Consider the following 9,849-nt stretch of genomic DNA (forward strand, 5'->3'; position numbering starts at 1 on the left):
GTCAGGATGCTCTCAATTGTGCCCTTGTAGAAAATCCCTAGGACTCCACCAACCTTCTTCAATCGTCTGAGTTGAAAGAGGCACTATCGTGCTTTCTCTCACTACACAGGTGGTATGTGTGATCCTCAATGATGTGTATGCCAAGGAACTTAAAGCTGTACACCCTCTCAACCTCAGATCCATTGATGTCAATAGGGGTTAGTATGTCTCCATTCCTCCTGTAGTCCACAACCAGCTCCTTTGTTTTTTGCGACATTGAGTGGGGGGGTTGTTTGCTTGACACCACTGTGTCAGAGTGATGACTTCTTCTGTGTAGGCTGCTTCGTCATTATTTGAGATGAGGCCAATCACTGTAGTATGGTCAGCAAATTTAATTAACAGATTGGAGCTGTGGGTGGCGACACAGTCATGGGTATACAGAGAGTAAAGGAAGGGGCTTAAGACACAGCCCTGATGGGCTCCCATGTTGAGGGTCAGATGTGAGGGAGCCCATTCGTACCACCTACTAGCGATCTGACAGGAAGTCCAGGATCCAGTTGCAGAAGGCAGGGTGAAGGTCGAGGTCTCTGACTTCTTGTCAACCCTGGAGGGAATTATGATGTTGAATGCTGAATTATGGTCCAAGAACAGCATTTTCACATAAGCACGCCTTATCTCACATAAGATACCTTATCAAGTGCTTCTGAAAATCCATACTCACCATGTCCACTGGCATTCATTATCTATTCAATGAGTAACTTATTTGTTAAAAACTTCTCAGTCAAACTTTACTTGCTATTATGATTGCCTGTCCTTGATTAATCCACACAACTTTTTCCTGCATCATGTATTTCAAAATCAATTGATGTTAGATTCCTTGCCTGTTTACCTAGGTTTTTTTCTAAGCAATTGTTTACATTTTACTATGAGATTTTCACTGTGCTGAAACTGACTAATTATGTTTGGAGTCTGTATCAACTCTGCTTTGACATCTTTCAACAGTACATGTCCTTGTGGCTTGGTGATTCATTGATCAACTTCAATTTATTAAGGACAGATTACCTTTTTGTATATGTAGATAACTGCATTGATTAAGTAATTGTCAAAGGTCCCCATTCTCACCTCCTACAAGTCTTTCCTCGGATCATGTCACAAGGTGAATGATTATAGTGACTTCACGGAAAAAATTGAGAGGAATATCAGAGAATTCTTCCCAGTTAGGGAGCATTAGTTACTCACACTTACTGAGTTAGTTCTACTCACTTTTATAATGTAATTCTAGCAGGGAGAGTCTGAGGAAGGTTTATAAAATAACAAAATAGTTATACTAACTTATTTATTCATAAATTATTTCAGCTTAAATGACTTGCAAAGTCCAAGGGACATGCAGGAATAGGAAAAGATTATTAAGTATTGTCGGGATGAAGAAGATGGTACGAGTTGTCACATCAGGAGACTTCAGGCATCATAAGTGTGCAAAAGGATTAACCGGCTGAGTTATAATCATCCTCATTCTGTGGCAATTCACACAAAAGCCAGACCAACAAAACAATCAGTCAGCAAAATCAACACAAACAAGAAAAAATCTGCAGATGCTGGAAATCCGAGCAACACACACAAAACGCTGGAGCCTCTACAAAGCCAAACTACTTCTTAGGCACAAGTAGCACTTCAGTTTTCTTAGAACTGAGCAACTAAGACAAAGCAAGACACACAAAACGCTGGAGGAACTCAGCAGGTCAGACAGCATCTATGGAAAAGTGTAAGTAGTTGATGTTTCAGGCCGAGGTCCTTCTATTTAAATTCAAAGGACAGCTTAAACAAATAAAATGTCAAGAGTTTCTTAGTATCGTATATATTTATTCCATTTCAAAACTATGCCTATGAGTCACAGTCAGTCCCAGAACTAGACCCAGAGCAATAAATTGCTGATACTGAACATGCAGAGCCGAGACAGGGTATGCTGGAGGCACTCAGCAGGTCAACACATTGGGGTTACATTTTAATAACTATTGTATGCTAAATTCTAAAGAAAAGCCTATTAAGAAAACAATAAGTACTTCAGATGTGGGTGAGTAAAATGTTCAATCCAGGTGCAGTTACAAAATACAGCATAGAGTAACCTTGGTTTCAGTCCAGGGTTAAAAGAAGAGCATTGTTTACTCAAGATTCAATATTGTTTATTCAGTACACCGGTGTAAAAGAGAACAAAATGATTGTTACTCCTGATCCAATGCAGCATAAAAAATACAACAGGCATAAAGAATACACAATTAATATAAATATAAAAGTAAATAGAAAAGTTGATTGTGGCAATATATACTGTATGTCAGTGCAGGTACGAGGTGTGGAGTGTTAGCATAAAGTGGCAGTGCAAGGTTGGGGGGGGTGAAGGCTGTTGAGGGGCTGTGGAGAGGAGTAGCTGATGTGTATGCAGATATGGTGGGGCTGGTGGGGTGCATCAATGGGTAGACGTGTAGAATAGCCTATATTTGTCAAACTGACTTATTTTGTCTAGGTTCACTGGATATCAGAAGCAAGTTGACTTCATTGTAACTTTAAAAGATAAAAGTAGGTGCAGTAACGGATACTGGGCCCAAAGCTTTGTCTAATATTGGAGCAGAGATCAAATCTCACCCAAGTGGTGTGTAATGTCAATCCCAGGTATGGAATTTTGAACAATAGACCGAGTCCATTGAATAGTGCATTATAAAGGCCAATTAGAATCAACTCAATATGATGATTACTTCCATTAACGCAGGCTTTATTATATTTCCAAAAGGTTCATACCATTCACAATATTTTGTGATTATTGTGTGGAAAAGTACACTATTCTGCAGAAGTGAGATATTAATCACTGTCTGGCTGCTTTTGCACCCACAAGGGATAAGAATTAAATATGTACTATTTAATAAGATTTTTAACGTCTGCTTGTGAAGGTAGACCTCAGTTTAATGTTCCACTTCAGTGCCATACTGGGCTGCAGTGCAGCTTATATGTTGCAGTTTGTGAAAAATGAATCTACAAATGTGGAGCTGGCTGTTAGTACCTGCCCATGTAGTGGATGGCAGTGTTTTGATCTGTGTGGATTGAAACATTAAAGAAAGCTGCCCAGTCCCGAGACTGGGAGAACCAGGAGGCAATTAAATATAGGTCTACCCCAAGGTTCAGCAGGGTTGCATTCCAGTGAGCTGGGTGTAACCCAGATAGCTCGCTAGCGGGAAACGCGGTCGTAAACGGAGTTCTGAAGTAACAGAATACTCCTGCAGCCTCAAATCCATCCTGCCTGTCTGGGGAGGTCCTGCAGGTGTTTCTGGCCCACTTATAGCAGGCCTGTGGATAAATTCCCGATTGTCAACACAAGGGAATCTGCAGATGCTGGTGGAAATCCAGAGCAACACATACAAAATGCTGGAGGAACTCAGCAGGTCAGGCAGCATCTATGGAAATAAACAGTCAACGTTTTGGGCCGAGCCCTTTCATCAGTACTAGAGAGGAAGGGGGAAGATGCCAGAATAAGAAGGTAAGAAGGACAAGCTAGAAGGTGTTGGATGAAGCCAGATGGATGGGGGAAGGTAGGGATGAAGTAAGATGCTGGGAGGTTATAACGGGAGAAGGCAAAGGAATGGAGAGAAGGAATCTGACAGGAGAGTGAATTATGGGAAAAAGGGAAGAAGGACACCATGGGGAGGTGATCAGCAGGTGAAGAGAAGCAGCTAGAGGCTAGAGTAAGGGATAGAAGAAGAGGGAAGGGGAGGGAAAATAATTTCTGGAAAAGAAATCAATGTTCATGCCATCAGGTTAGAGACTACCTAGACTGACTTTGAGGTGTTGTTTCTGAAAGTGGCCTCATCGAGGCAGAAGATGAGGTCATGGATGATAAGTCGGAACTGGAGGAATTGAAATGTTTGGCCATTGGGAAATTCCACTTTTTGCAGATGGAGCTGAGGTGCTTGACGAAGCAGTCCCCCAATCTATGTCAAGCCTCAACCATGTAGAAGAGGTCACATTGGGAACACCAGATACAGTAGATGACCTCAACAGATTGACAGGTGAAGCGTTGCTTCACCTGAAAGGAGTGTTTGGAGCCCTGAATGGAGGTGACATAAGAGATGAATAGATGGGTTTAGCACTTTTGCTGCTTGCAGAGATAAGTTCCAGGAGGGATGATAGTGGGGAGGGATGAATGGACAAGGGAATCACAGAGGGAGTGATCCCTGTGCAAAGTGGAGAGTTGGGTGGGGAAGAGAAGGGGAGGTAAAGATGTGTTCAGTGGCAGGGTCCCACAGAAGATATCAGATATTGCGCACAATCGTGTGTTGGATGCTGAGACTCATGGGTGATAGGTGAGAACGAGAGGAACTCTATCCCTGTTAAGGCAGTGTAAAGATGAGTTGAGCATGGATGTCAGGGAAATGCAGAAGATGCAGGTGAGGGCAGGATCAAATGTGGACGAAATGAAACCTCCTTTGAAGGAAGAGGACATCTCCAATATCCTAAAATGAAAGCCTCATCCTGGAAACAGATGCAGCAGAGATGAAGGAACTGAGAAAAGGGAATAGCATTTTTATAGGAGGCAAGCTGAGAAGGAGAATAGTCAAGATAGTCCTGGAGAGGTTTATAAAAGATATCGGTAGACTGTTCATCTCCAGAGATGGGAGAAATATATCAGATGGCTGTTAATGAAGTCTTAGACTTTCTCTTCTGTTATACAAATCCTTTGGACCACTTTAAAAATGGTACAAATAGGTTTCTTCCAATAACTTCTCCATTCACAATTTCATTACACTGTAGCTACTATTTGTTACTGAACAAAACAGAAATAGTTCTTAGCAAAAAGAAATCATTGCATTAAAAGAAACTGACATATCCCAGTTCATTTACAAACTTCAGCCATTAACTTTGATGATTAATTAATCGTGTTCAAAGAATACATTCCTCTTCACAGTACACAAATATTTGTGGCATGTGGGCATAATTGCTTTTCATATTATGACCATGATAATGCAGTAATGTCAAATTTTACTGCCAATAATTTACTAGCAATTATTATTCACTTCTACATTCAAAATGCTTATGTGGGACACATCAGGACTAGTATATTTTGGCCCAATTAGCCCAAGTTTCATGAAAGTAGTTAAAAAGGTATTTAAAAAAAGGGGGAAAACTACCATTTAACTAATTAACAATTTATGTATTTAAATGAAATAAAGAACAAATTGGAACACTACCAATACTTTTACAGTACTATAAAACTATATTAGCTCCTAAAAGTTATTGACAAAGAAGTTCATCTGCCATATTCTGTAAATGAATAAAACCAGCACCGACGCCTAGTGTGGATAATGAACTGCCTTCTTACAATACTTTAGATGATTTCATCCTCCAAATCTTCATTTTAATTGTAACATTCAAGATGATTGTTGATACTTTCAAATTCTTCGTAATTCCTAACTTGTTGAAGTAGTGAAATTGCTTCATTTTGTCTCCCGGCCATGAATGTTTGAAACCAATGTGAACAAAATTGTCTTATTGCTCATTTCTCACCAAATATCAATGATGAAGATCACTGGTTTTTGAACACAGCTGATGTTATTTTAAAACAGATTGCTCTAAGCATGGTGTAGTATCTAACGGCCACCAAGTGCATGCAACTGACACTAGTTAGAAACTGTTCAGCAAGTCTTCTGCCCAAAACTAAACTGCATGGTATCCCAAACAAACGAAAGGAATCCCAGCTATTTCCTCGATTGAGATTTTGTTCTTTAAGAATTGTCCCAAATAAATGGCTGCCCAATTAACCAATGGCCCAATTAACTGGAAACCACTGTATCTTTGAATCTCAACAGTAGAAATGTGGATCATATTTAAGTGCTCAATTTGATTGAATGAGATTATTTGCTGTTTGCATAGTGAACTAGATTTTGGCAATAAAACCCTAAATCCACAATATAATTTATTTTAGAGGGGAGCTTCTTGCAATCTTAAGTAGGTCTTAAGTATTAAGAGACAATGTATACAGTTCACAGCACAATTATTCTGTTATAGTTAATATTCTAGATTTGTTGAGTATGCCCACAAGAAAATTAATCACAGTTGTACACAGTGACATATATGTACTTTGATAATAAAATTTACTTTAAGCTTTTTGAATGTTAGTGGCTGAAACTCAACAGTATACCCATGACATCTGGACATTGAAATACATGAATGACCATCAAAACATGCAAAGACTGAGCCTGCTGAACCTCGGTAAATCTTGTCCTGCTACATCGGGCACAATACGCTCCAGATCACACACTTGGTGGCTATTTAAAAGTCTACAAATAAAATAATATTTAACATAAGAGGAAATGAAGAAAACCTTCATATTTAGCCAAAGTAGCTTTCTTTGGGGATTGAAGGAAGACTGAATCAAAGATGGAACTATCTTTTATACTACTGAATATAATCTCAGAAACTAATAGCAAACACCTTAGTAAATGTAAGTATATATCCTTCCTGCAGCATATTTGTCATAAATATTAAAAACAGTACCTTTCTCTGTGTACGTTCCAGCCAGTTGATCAGCACAGGTTTTCTGTTTGGGCCTGATGCTTTTCATGTGTTCACCCTCCTGAAAGATGCTCTCATGTCAGCCACAGGGACTGAAGACAGGATCATTGAGGACTGTAGGAGTTCATGAAGGTGCCCATGTTTTGTTGGTCAAAGGGAGCATAAAATGCTTTGAAGTTATTTGGGAGCGAAGTCTTGTTGTCATATATGTTGCTTGGTTTTACTTTGTAGGAGGTGATAAGTATTCAAGCCCTGCCACGGCTGTCAAGCATCCTTCAGTGATTCCAGTTTGGTCCAGAATTGCTACTTCTCATACAAGATGGCTTTTTGGAGGTTGTACTGGATCTCTTGTATTTTACTTGGTCACCGGACCTGAATGCCACTGATCTGGCCCTCAACAGATTGCAGCTCTCTTGGCTCACCCAGAGCTTCTTGTTGGGGGAAAGACTCGTAAGTGAACATGTGGGGACACACTCGCCAATGACTGTCCTTAAAGTCCGTGACAGCTATGGTGTATTTGTTCAGATCCTCTGTTGAATCCTTGAACGTGGCCCAGTTCACTGGATTGAAGCAGTTCCATAACTGGTCCTCTGTCTCCCACAACCACCTCTTTGTTGTCCTTACTTCTGGAGCCCTGTTCTTTATCCTCCACCTTATGCAGGTAGGAGGACAGCCAGGGACTCAGATTTCCCAAAATGTGGTCTGGGGATGGAACAGTAGGCTTTCCTAGTGGTTGCATAGCAGTGGTCGGGTGTGTTGAGACCACTGGTGCTGCAGCTGATATGTTGATGGTGATAAATGGGCAAAGATTTCTTCAAACAAGCTTGATTGAGGTCCCCTGCAAAGAAAGACGGTGGGGTAGGCTCTTTCTTGTTTACTAATCACAGCACTCAATACATTGGCCTTTAGCAGTGTGTAAACCGTGGTCAGGATCACCGAGAACCCTCTCAATAAGTTGAACAGACAGCACTTGATCATTAGATGCTCCAGGTCAGGAAAATAAGAGTACAACATGACCGCTGTGTCAGGCACCATGAAGAGTTTATCATTAAATAGACACCCACCTTTTGCCCTCTGAGTCTCAATGACTGAAATTGGAGTGACTTCAGTCAATATAGGTTGAATAGTTTTCCCTTTGTCTCTATCGCTAGTATAACACTCTTACTTGAATATGGTCATAATTAATCACCTACCCAATTAATGGCTATTTTAGTAAAGGGACCTACAGATTAAGGTCCCATTGGTAAATTAAGCTATCATTTAAAAGCTTCTCAAACTAAATATTGTAACATTCTCATGAAAACTGAGTTTACTTGGAATGCATCAATTTAATAATAAATAGAACCTTGCAACAAAAAGTACATGAATTCTATACTTTTTTTTTAAATCCTGTTAACGGTGTGGTGCATTTACATTTCTGCTACCAAATGAAACGAATCGATTCTAATCTGCTGAGGGTAGACTGTTCTATGTCAGCATAGAAAATAACCTGGGCCAGATTGGCACAGGAAATTCCTAAACAACATTTTAAATATCAATTAGTCCATAAAAGATGAAGACATTGAAACTACCAGTTTCATCTGATGTTGCTACAACATTTTAAATTTTCAGTAAGATCATACTGTCAAGACTTCATCACATATGCACAAGGGAACATGTTTTATTTTACCAGCCAAGGTAAAAAAACAAGCAATATTTTCAAATTTGGACACCAATATTTTGTTGTAGATAATCAGCATATATCCTCAAGTAAAGATTTAACAGATGTTCCACCACCTGTGATAATCTGATTATATCTTCTCAAAAATGGAGCATCTTAATATTGAGTCCCAGTGCATTCATAACCCTCCAAGAAGCATGTGCACAAGGTTAACATTGTTACAGGGTTACAAATACATTAGTACAGTTTCATTTATTTGAGAATCAGTTTTGGAATCATTATCAAAGTTATTACTGCCCTGAAGCCTCTCAGTTCTCATTTTGGATATTTTAGTAAGGTACATTTCCATGCAAATCTATTCCATAAAAGTGGTTCATTAATAACCCATCATCATTGTGAAAACATTACACACATACATAAATACTGTTCATAAAATTGCTTGCTTGTAAATAAAGAACATTAAAAATAATGTTATTTCATAATTACGTTGTGTTACTTGCACCTCAATTTAGAAATTGAAAATTTTAACTATCAAATCCTGTCAAACATTGTCACGTTTGTGGATGCAAACCTTTTAACACAATCAAAATTTTATGACATTAAATAGACCTTACTAAAGCAAATTGTTCTTTGAGCTTGCTCAGGCATTCAAAAATAATACAGCTAACCTTTGACCTTAGCTTCATTTCCTCACACAAGTGTTCAATTTACCTATGCCTCCAAATTCTGCCAACCTCAAGTGCAGACTAAGCAACCATGACCCTCTTGTTATACAATCCTTAAATTCAAAAACATCTCACATCAGTTTTGTATGATCAACCCCTTTTTCAGAGACCATGATTTCTATACTCTGACATCACGTCTACAGGCAAGAATTCTGTTTCTATTTTATCAGTTCATTCACAGATAATGCATGGCCCTGCACAAGCTACCACTTGCACTTGCCGTTGAATTGATAAATTTGTAAGGCTACTTCGAAAGGTCAAGTCAGAGTCAACCATATATAGGCCGAGCCAAGTAAGAGCAAATTTCCTTTCCTTTGTCACTGTTATTGACAGTCGTAGCACCTGTCAGCTACGCCGTTGGCATTTAAAGCGGCACGGAACATCCTCCATCTCTACCTGCATAGAAGGATTCTAATTGTTGATAATGATTCCAAAACTGATTCTCAAATAAATGAAATTGCATTTGTAACCCTCTAACAATGTTAACCCTGTGCACACATTTCTTACAGGGTTATGAATGCACTTGGACCCAATATTAAAATGCTCCATTTTTGAGAAGATTATTGCTTATGTATTAATTGTTTTCCAACCAGTGCATAAGACCATAACGTATAGGAGCAAAATTAGGCTATTTGGCCCATCAAGTCTGCTTCGCCATTTCATCATGGCTAATCCATTTTCCCTCTCAGCCATAATCTCCTGCCTTCTTCCCGTAATCTCTGTCATTCAAGTCTGGCTACCGAAGTCTGTACAAGAGAACCAGGAAGGATTTGCAGAGCGTAATTTCAAGAGCTAAGAAACAATTCCGAGTGAGGTTAGACTCAAAGTTAGATGCATGTCAACTCTGGCCGGCTTTGCAGGCCATTACTTCCTACAAAACAGAATCTAACATCATGAATGGCAGTGATACTTCACTTCCAGATGAGCCCT

Source organism: Hemitrygon akajei, chromosome 10 (genome assembly GCF_048418815.1).
Source record: "Hemitrygon akajei chromosome 10, sHemAka1.3, whole genome shotgun sequence".
NCBI classification, from domain to species: domain Eukaryota; kingdom Metazoa; phylum Chordata; class Chondrichthyes; order Myliobatiformes; family Dasyatidae; genus Hemitrygon; species Hemitrygon akajei.